The sequence below is a fragment of the Salvelinus fontinalis genome, chromosome 11 (assembly GCF_029448725.1).
Source record: "Salvelinus fontinalis isolate EN_2023a chromosome 11, ASM2944872v1, whole genome shotgun sequence".
Classification (NCBI taxonomy): domain Eukaryota; kingdom Metazoa; phylum Chordata; class Actinopteri; order Salmoniformes; family Salmonidae; genus Salvelinus; species Salvelinus fontinalis.
This window is the reverse complement of record NC_074675.1, coordinates 41,702,725-41,713,646: the sequence shown is the minus strand read 5'-3', so window position 1 is coordinate 41,713,646 and position 10,922 is coordinate 41,702,725.

The following is a 10,922-nucleotide window of genomic DNA, read 5'->3' as shown; positions in this document are numbered from 1 at the left end:
TGGAACTGAAAAGGATTCTACCTGGAACAAAAAGGGTTCCTCAAAGGGTTCTCCTATGGGGACAGCAGAATAATCCTTTCAGGTTCTAGGTAGCACCTTTTTTTCAAAGAGTGTACTGATGTTCAGGGGTGGAAGTCAAACAGCACATGAAGCTATAGGTAGTAGTTATCACAGGACGGTGATAAGCAAGAAAGTACCATAAGGTAGCCTACACGAGAGGGGTTGTGTGTTTGTGCGCACGCGTGCGGGAATGTGTGTAGTCTGTGCCATGGTTGTTCCCCAGACTTGCTCAGCATTCAAATGGATTGACTTGCGTGTCATTACCGCCTGCAGCTAATTGCAATAAGCAAAATAGGAAGGAGAAAAAAACTAGCTCAGGGGTATCCATTTCATTTGGAGCACCATGCAAATCAATGCCACCAGCAGTGGCTGTTGTGACAGCGGGGAGCAGTGGCTGTTGTGACATCAGGGAGCCCTGACTGAAACCAGTCAATAACCAGTCAGACTCCATCCACTCTCCTTACTTCCTCTCTTCCTTCTTTCCCCCAATGCTAAAGACTTGAAGCAGAAGCAGGATGAAAAAAAAGGTGTAACAAAAAAAATCAATGGAGTGCCGTCTACAATAGCCTTCCCATTTTGCTGGCTGCCTCCTAACATCACTCAGTTAATGGGACATAAGAAGTCCCCTTTGCATAGCAGTCTAACTGGAGGGGGCTTTGACAGCCAGGCAATTTATGAGACACAGCTTGAACTGCGGAGATGAGGTTGATGCCAAAACTATGGACTTTTCTCCCTTTTTCTTGATGGGCATTTTCAGAATGGCCAACTGTCTGTGATAGTCTGTAATACGTTTTCAACTGTGTCAGATTAATGTCCAAATTAAACCGCTACTGAGCTCGTCAAGTAAGTGTCCAAGTCATGTAATGAATGAAAAGGAGAAGACCCCATAATATATATATATTATACTTCCACTACTTCCTATTTATTATATATATAGGAAGTAGTGCTAGAACATTCCTATTTGGAATATCCTATCATAGTATAATCCAACCGCAATCACCAGTGTGACTCACAGCCATGAATGTAGGCTAATGTTTCAAATGAGCTCTCGACCTGGCTGTGCAAATGCAACCGTGCGCCAACATGAGATCTCACTTCTTGATTTTTTTGATTTTCAGACCAAACAAAAAATCAACATCCGGTGAGTCACGACAGGACAAATCAGCTAAATACACAACTCTCTTCAGTATCGAGTTGCCGTACTTTACGTCAGACTGCTTAATGAAGCTAAGTTTAGCTTTACCGCCGACTTCTGCATGACTGTTATAGGCTGTGTCCCAAATGGCACCCTATGCACTACTACCATATGGGCCCTGATCATAAAGTAGTGCACCACATAGGGAATAGGGTGCCATTTGGGACCCAGACCTCACACAGCTTGCCTAATTCCGCTTTGGCTTAATGAGTATAGTTTGAAATAATAGGCCTGTATTGAACAGAGGCATCAGGCATCCATACAATCCTAAATGAGTAGACCCATTTCAAAAGCTAATCACCTCACTTCAGTTGGGTTCTTATGCTGAGATGCTGAGATTTACTCCCCCACATTTAATTAAGTCAAATATTACCTCAAGAGTATAGCAATTGGGGACTTGGGTTCTATTCATAGAATAAAGAAAAAAACAATCCCCTGTAGGAATTAGTTTAACCCCCCAAAAGTTGTATTGCATTACCTCTAAGGCTCGCAACAATGACTGTGTATATGAATGGACAAAACCATCGCTTAAGTGACACCATTCATTGCTATGTGAAGACTCAATAGCGCATTGAAGCCAAATGAAGTTGGTTGAGATGGCGTCTCATGGAGACATAACATGCAGAGTTTGAGCTACTCCAGGAAGGCCGACCAGGGTACTGTAGGCTGCCATTAGCAACTAAATTATCCCTATAACTTATTTTGTGTGTGATTTAAAAAATAATTTGGTCAAGGACATACATCTGGTGTATTAGAAGCAATTATTGGTAGCATGATTATCTTCAAATGTGTTATTTATTTACACGAAGATTGCCATTTTTCAGTGGAGTAAAGTACTTACAGTTGAAGTCAGAAGTTTACATACACCCTAGCCAAATACATTTAAACTCAGGTTTTCACAATTCCTGATATTTAAACCTGGTAAAAATTCCCTGTCTTAGGTCAGTTAGGATCACCACTTTATTTTAAGAATGTGAAATGTCAGAATAGTAGTAGAGAAAATGATTTATTTCAGCTTTTATTTATTTTCATCATATTCCACTCAGGTCAGAAGCAGATCAGAAGTACACTCAATTAGTATTTGGTAGAATTGCCTTTAAATTGTTTAACTTGGGTCAAACATTTTGGGTAGCCTTCCACAAGCTTCCCACAATAAGTTGGGTGAATTTTGGCCCATTCCCCCTGACAGAGCTGGTGTAACTGAGTCAGGTTTGTAGGCCTCCTTGCTCGCACATGCTTTTTCAGTTCCGCCCACACATTTTCTACAGGATTGAGGTCAGGGCTTTGTGATGGCCACTCCAATACCTTGACTTTGTTGTCCTTAAGCCATTTTCCCACAACTTTGGAAGTATGCTTGGGGTCATTATCCATTTGGAAGACCCATTTGACACCAAGCTTTAACTTCCTGACTGATGTCTTGAGATGTTGCTCAATATATCCACATAATTTTCTTTCCTCATGATGCCATCTATTTTGTGAAGTGCACCAGTACCTCCTGCAGCAAAGCACCCCCACAACATGATGCTGCCACCCCCGTGCTTCACGGTTGGGATGGTGTTCTTCGGCTTGCAAGCCGCCCCCTTTTTCCTCCAGACATAAAGATGGTCATTATTGCCAAACAGAAAAAGTACAATCTTTGTCCCCATGTGCAGTTGCAAACCGTAGTCTGGCTTTTTTATGGCGGTTTTGGGGCAGTGGCTTCTTCCTTGCTGAGCGGCCTTTCAGGTTATGTTGATATTTTCACAAGGTCCTTCGCTGTTGTTCTAATTTTTGCACCAAAGTACATTCATCTCTAGGAGACAGAACACATCTCCTTCCTGAGCAGTATGACGGCTGCGTGGTCCCATGGTGTTTATACTTGCGTACTATTGTTTGTACAGATGAACCTGGTACCTTCAGGCGTTTGGAAATTCATCCTAAGGATGAACCAGACTTGTGGAGGTCTCCAATTATTTTCTGAGGTCTTGTCTGATTTCTTTAGATTTTCCCATGATGTCAAACAAAGAGGCACTGAGTTTGAAGGTAGGCCTTGAAATACATCCACAGGTACACCTCCAATTGACTCAAATTATGTAATTTGGCCTTCCAGAAGCTTCTAAAGCCATGACATAATTTTCTGGAATTTTCCAAGCTGTTTAAAGGCACAGTCAACTCAGTATATGTACATTTCTGACCCCCTGGATGTGTGATACAATGAGTTATAAGTGAAATAATCTGTCTGCAAACAAATGTTGGACAAATTACTTGTGTCATGCACAAAGTAGATGTCCTAACCGAGTTGGCAAAACTATAGTTTGTTGACAAGAAATTTGTGGAGTGGTTGAAAAACTTGTTTTAATGACTCCAACCTAAGTGTATGTAAACTTCCGACATCAACTGTAAGTAAAAATACTTGAAAGTACTACTTAAGTAGTTTTTTGGGGTATCTGTACTTTACTGTTTTATTTTTGACAACTTTTACTTCACTACATTCCTGAAGAAAATAGTGTACTTTTACTCCATACATTTTCCATGACACCCAAAAGTACTCGTTACATTTTTGAATGCTTGGTTTGCCGTCTGATTTTCTTAATATAATACATTTGAAACTTAAGTATATTTTAGCAATTACATTTACTTTTGATACTTATGTTTAAAACCAAATCATTTTAGACTTTTACTGGGTGACTTTCACTTTTACTTTAGTCATTTTATATTAAGGTAGGTGGTTTTCTGCTAACAATGCCCGCAGTACCGCAATCGACCTTGATCTTCCATGGCTTCAATGAGAGGGGACAGTCATTCTCCCCTAGTTTGCACACATTGCACCAAATGTGGATGTAGCATTTGTCTACCAATAATTCAGCACGCTGTGTAGGGACCACCGGCTGTAGACAACTGACTGCTGACATTTTCACGATTCTACATGTAAAATCGGTGCGCACTCAGTTTGCAAATTACTGCCGGCGCTCTGTTCAGAGGTGCTAACTACACTCACGCCAGCAAACGCTATCGGTGTGTCTGAGCCTTTAAGGGTAATAAAGTTACACTGAATTCATTGCGTTTAGAATCGGTGCTACAGACCACAGTTTGTCCCTTTCTCCATTTGGTTGGCAAGCCACCATGATAAACATAGCCTTTAAATCCTGGGAATGTCCTGGTCTCTATCTCACAGAGACATCCAAGACTTTCAATTCTGTCTACTGCCGAGACAAGAAATAAGCTGCAAACGCCTCCAACATGCTCAAAAGGCAAACTAGAGTGAGAATCCTAAAGATGCTTGGGTAATGAAGTCTGCTGGGACAGACAGAGAGACACAATTAAAGGCAAGATGTATTGAGACGAACCGGACAGGGATCTATCTCAGAAGTGGGGGAGTATAGTGAGTGGGTACTGGTGCCACTGATGACAGAGGCAGTGGAGTCGTGCTGCCATAGCAGATGGCAGATACAAACAACAAGAGGGAAGGAGGGAGAGAGGTAAGGAGGGAGGGGGAGAGCGGTAAGGAGAGAGGGAGAGAGCGGTAAGGAGGGGGAGAGATGGAAGGAGGGAGGGGGCGAGAGGTAAGGAGTGGAAGGGGAGAGGGGAAGGAGGGAGAAAGAGGGAAGGAGGGGGAGAGGAAAGGATGGGTGAGAGAGGGAGGGAAAGGATGGGTCGAGGGGGAGGGAGAGAAAGGAGGGTTGGGAGAGAGAGGGAAGGAGGGGGGAGAGAGGGAGGGAAAGGAGGGGGAAGAGGAGGGGAAGGGAGGAAAAGGATGGGGGGCGAGAGGGAGAGAAAGGAGGGGTGAGAGAGGGAGGAAAGGAGGGGCGAGAAAGGGAGGGAAGGAGGGGGAGCGATGGAATGGGGGAGGGGGAGAGATGGAATGGGGGAAGGGGAGAGAGGGAATGGGGGAAGGGGAGAGAGGGAATGGGGGGAAGGGGAGAGAGGGGAGGAGGGAGAAAGAGGGAAGGAGGGGTGAGTGGGGGAGAGAGGAAAGGATGGGGCAAGAGAGGGAGAGAAAGGAGGGGCGAGAGAGGGTGGGAAGGAGTGGCGAGAGAGGGAGGGAGAGAGGGAAGGAAGCGAGGGATTGAGTGGTAAGAGCCCTTGATGACAGAACCCCAAGCCTGTTGAGAGGAATGAGAATGGTCACAGTTCCCAACGTCTCTGTAACGTTCTATTCAACAAACTTGCACATTTCTGTTCACTGACTTGTCGTGAAAGAACACTATGGCCTTTCGTTAGCCCAAAGGTTTCTTGAGCACCGTGGAGAATAACAAGACATGAACAGGAAATACATACAGTACATTATTGGTGAGATTTATATTTAGGTACAGTACGCCTAGTCAGTGGAAGGCAGAGGGACAAAGTCTTCTGGCATGTGTTTAGTCAGCTGTCTAGCCCTTCTGGGTATTTTGGAGTAGTGGTGACTGCTACAATTGGAAACAATAGTCGAAAAAGAACAACAGTGAATTATTCTCAATGTTATGCAGGCTAGCAGAACGGCATACGGCAATACTTTAACCACTAGCACAGGGCATCCTCCTTCACAGCTCTCTGCTGAGTTTATTACAATGGACAGTTGGGAACATTTCCAAGACAGCAAAGGGGCGGATGGGACCTGGGTGGAAGACAGGATTGTATTGTTGTCATGTTTTCATGACTACTGAAATGAACCTTTCCATGAAGTGTGACAGAATAAGCCAGTGATACGAAAGCGGACACTCCCATCACCCGACGCTCCTTTCTTTCTCTCCCTGGGTTCTTTCTGATACACAACCAACTGTGGAGAGGAGGGGAATCCATTTGGAATATTAAAAAGCGATTTTCGGAAGAGGGAGCAACAGCCAGCTACGATAAATCAGAAGTGCCAACCATTTTAACCTCATGTTGGTTTATTTGGGGAAAAGTTAAAACATAATTTTTAATCCAGCTCGATTTTTTAAATCCAGCAAACCTGAGGCTAGTAATCTAACTGGACATTGACACAGAAAATGACATAAAGTCAGCCATTTCACAAGTTGAGAGTCAGCCTGGTTTTGGCAAGTGAGGCACTTCATTCATACTTACAGAGTGGTAAAAGTTTGTTTTCCAAAAACTTTAATTCATTTTCATTGATTAGTCTCTAGATCTCTCTTTCTCGCTCCCTCACTTACTCTTTTTCTGTCATCCTTGTCCTCATTCTTCTCCGCAAGATTGATAATGTCCCTCTTCTTCTCTTCCCACTCACTTCCTCTCCCTCTCTTTCTCTGTAGAAATGGATGTCTATTTTTTCTGGTTCTTTCCTTTCTCATTTACTCTGTGGCGTCTACCTGTCCATCTCTATTTAACTGATGTAATTCAATGGTTTGAGTTTGACTTTTTTACTAACTCTTTCCCTCTGACATGTCTAACTGTCTATCAGGGAGTGTGGGGGTGTGTTAGGCCCTGTCTTCAACACTCTCTTTCCAGCCCTCTATTTCTCTTTCCATCCCTCAATTTCTCTCTTTGGACTGGATTGACAAGAGCTCTTCATTCTGTCTGACGAGGAGAATAAAGTCTCTCTCTCAAACACAAACACTTCCTACCTTGGGCCTATAGGTGCATTAAATCCCCATTTTCATCACCCGCGGTCCTGTGGGATCAGCACTTGATTACTGTATTCATCCTTGCGCCACCAATCCTTCACGCTGAGCACACACATCTGGGGGTCGTTCCACCTCTGAACCTGCTTCCCATCTCTCAGCACACATCCTTACAGAATGACGACCCAACAAAGGGAAGCATCAGGGAGTGTTTTTTGTTGTTTTTGTGTTGGGGCTGATGTCGGGTCTGGGTGTTGGAGCCGGAGCTACCTGGGAGCCCTCAGGGGGTTTAGATAGGGTCTCATGCCTGAGCTGGGTGAACAGGTTCCCGTGCCTCAACCGAGGTAACCGGGAAGGTCTCAGCTGGCTCATCGGGCTCTCACTCCTCGGCTGGTTCGTCAGGTTTCTGCGCCTCGGAGGAGGCGACCGGTCCCCTCCGGCTCGCCGGGGAGGGGGTACTGTCGCGTGTGCTCCCTCTCCGGCGCTGTAGGTTGTCATGCTCCCGCGCCTCAGCCAGATCGACAGGTTCCCGCGCCTTAGCAGAGGTTACTTGTCCGCTCCTGATCCCTGGGATCGTCATCTTGGTTGGCATCCTTAGGCTGGAGCCGCGTGTCGGGGAGGGAGTAGTGTCACGTGCTCCCTCTCCGGCCTCTAGGTCAACAGGCTTCTCGTTAGGGCGCACACCTGTCACCAGCGTTACGCGCATGACAATCACCCGGCCTCCATCACCTCCTTGATTACCTGCTCTTTATATGTCACTCCCTTTGGTTTCTTCCCCAGTCGTCATTGTTTCTGTTTCATGTCTGTGCGTTGTTCGTGTTTCTTTATATTGCGTTTATTTATTAAAATACTTGCTTCCCGACTCTCAGTCAGCACATCATTACCTATTTCAATGCTCCCATTCTGAAGTTTTGTTTTTGCATGTCTTGCTTTTGGATTTTGTACATCAGTTTCAAACAGCTGAATATACAATATTTTTGGTTACGGAAAATATATTATAATGACTGCTTGTTTTAGCAACCAGGAAACGTTGGATCGATTTCTGCATAGTGCATCTTTAAATGAATAATTCAGTGTTGATAATTTTCACATGTTGGAATATGGAATAACTACAGGTAACTGCCAGAATAAAATAAACACTTGAGGGATACAAAGTATATTGAAAGCAGGTGCTTTCACACAGGTGTGCTTCCTGAGTTCATTCAATCAATTAACATCCCATCATGCCTAGGGTTATTATTTTGGCTTCCATGGCTAGAAGAGATCTCAGCTCTCAAAAGAGCACAAGGTGCCAGCAGCATACCACCCTGAATACCACTGCTGGCTTGCTTCTGAAGCTAAGCAGGGTTGGTCCTGGTCAGTCCCTGGATGGGAGACCAGATGCTGCTGGAAGTGGTGTTGGAGGGCCAGTAGGAGGCACTCTTTCCTCTGGTCTAAAAAAAATATCCCAATGATATCCCAGTGATTGGGGACACTGTCCTGTATAGGGAGCCGTCTTTCGGATGGGACGTTAAACGGGTGTCCTGACTCTCTGAGGTCATTAAAGATCCCATGGAACTTATCGTAAGAGTAGGGGTGTTAACCCCGGTGTCCTGGCTAAATTCCAAATCTGGCCCTCAAACCATCATGGTCACCTAATAATCCCCAGTTTACAATTGGCTCATTCATCCCCCTCCTCTCCCCTGTAACTATTCCCCAGGTTGTTACTGCAAATGAGAATGTGTTCTCAGTCAACTTACCCGGTAAAATAAAAATAAATAAATAAGGTGTTTAAATTGTGTGTGTGTCAGTCACCAGATCTCAACCCAATTGAACACTTATTGGAGATTCTGGAACAGGACCTGAGACAGCGTTTTGCACCACCATCAACAAAACACCAAATTATGGAATTTCTTGTGGAAGAATGGTGTCGCATCCCTCTAATAAAGTTCCAGACACTTGCAGAATCTATGCCAAGGCGCATTGGAGCTGTTCTGGCTCGTGGTGGTCCAACACCCTATTAAGACACTTTATGTTGGGGTTTCCTTTATTTTATCAGTTACCTGTATGTCACATATGCACATTCCAACAGTTATGCCCAAACAATGTCCAGTTACTATGCCGTTTAATCCTCTTTGGAATGGTCCTTTAGGCTGCAGGGTTGGTCCACACATGCATCTACTAGGCCGAGGCAGGTAGAGGATTACGTAGTCAGCATTGAGTTGCATTCCTGGTATGTGTGACCTTGAACCGCACATTAACCTACAACTACTGAGTTAGTCAGTTCAAGGAGAGCTGACAGTCCTTAAATCAATGGTGTGTCTTTCACTATAGAGGTAGCCCAATCCTTTGCATAGCGACAAGACCACTGTTGTGCATGCTCGGTGATGTATACCTTGTGTTTCCCTTCAGAATGGCAGAAATCTGATGAGTCATCGGCTTGATGACTTTATTTCCGTCAGGGGACAACAATCTACTGCTACCGAACATCAGAGCATCTGGTCGTTGCTGACATCAAATGTTACCGTTGGAGCCAAATGATGTGCATTATCATAATGTGGCTAGATTATCATCCCCGTCCAATAATACTCCGGGTGGTAAATAATATCATGACCTCATTGGAAGGGTATGTATATCGTTTCTGTCTCTATTTGTGAGCTTAATTTGTCCCAGTCTGAAATACTTTGAACAGTAACTTGACCTATCACGTGCCTGCGGCTAAACTTTCCCATATATCTATCTATATCTTCTTATGAGATATTTCATTTCCTTTCTATCCTCTCATTCAAACTTAGTTAAAATCCAGCTAGGCTTACAAGGCGAAACCTAGTTTGCTGTTATTGCTACATTGTAACCTTATTAATGGCAGCTACGCCATTACATATTTTTGTCAAATATAGAAATTATATATGTGAACACATATGTAGGTATAGTGAAATAATGTATGGGCTTCAAAAAGCACCTTAATGGACAAGTATGGCCTCCAATGTTGGACACATATACAGACAACCACTCTATAAATATGCCGGCGGGTCATCCAAGCCATATTTTTTCGAGCCGCCTAAATATAAACAAGGCCTTGTCTCTAGTACGTTAATGTCTCGCCCTGCGTGATGCAACAAGCGAAACCCCTTTGAAATACTTCTTAAAATATACATGAAAATGCCACGTATGTAGCGTCTGCTAGCACCCGGCTCACTTTGAAGATACAAACACAGCCTTCACCTGTCATCATGAATCGGATGCCAAAAATATCACCAGGCGAAAGGAGACAAAAAAGAATAGGGAAGGTGACTCATGCTGAGAATGGAGTCAGAAACATTCGCGTCATCCCCACGCGTCAACATGACAGACCGGAGAGGTCTACCACATATGAAAGAACCGGCGCGTTTGCCAAGTACAAAACACAAGCCATAAACGAAAAAGAGACAGTATTACTGTCATAATCGTGTATCTCAATATAAAATCTATTTTTATTCGTTCGAGAGGCCGAGTACAATTTCATTTTCCCACAGGACAAATTCCTTTGCTATACTCCAGGGATGAAATTCTCCCAAACAACTCCAATCTATAAAAATAATAGATTAATAATGACACAGCAAAAAACGCCATTACTCCAGCCCCCAAACTGTCAAGGCTCATTAAAGCTGAACTGTAAAAGAGAGCCAGCTGCTTGGCCAGGTGATGACACAAACACACCCTGGCCTCTGGCAGCAGCCACCCATCCACACATCATCCCTCCCCCTAAAGAGAATATACTGCGTGTCTCCTGGCACAATTCATCTCGTAATCCGCCTTAAAGCTGCTAAGCTTCCTTGGTCTAAATGAATAGTGAACTACAGAGGGGAGAGGAGCCTTGATGCACTGGCCTGTATCAGAGCCTGCCGCACAGAAAGAGAGAGAGGATGATGGAGGGAGAAAGGAAGATGGAGGAGGAGGAAGGACAAGCTTTAAGGGTTATGTCTGTCTGGTGAAATCAACGCCAGAGTGACCGGAGCCATTTTCACTCCCTGCAGCATTCTCTCTCTCTCTGTCTATCTGTCTCTCTCTCTCTCTATCACTCTCTCTCTCTCTATCACTCTCTCTCCCCTTCCAAATGGCGGTCATTACGCCGGACATAAAAAGTCATTTTAGTTCCGCCTGGCTTCTTCAAAGGGGCTCTGCTATAA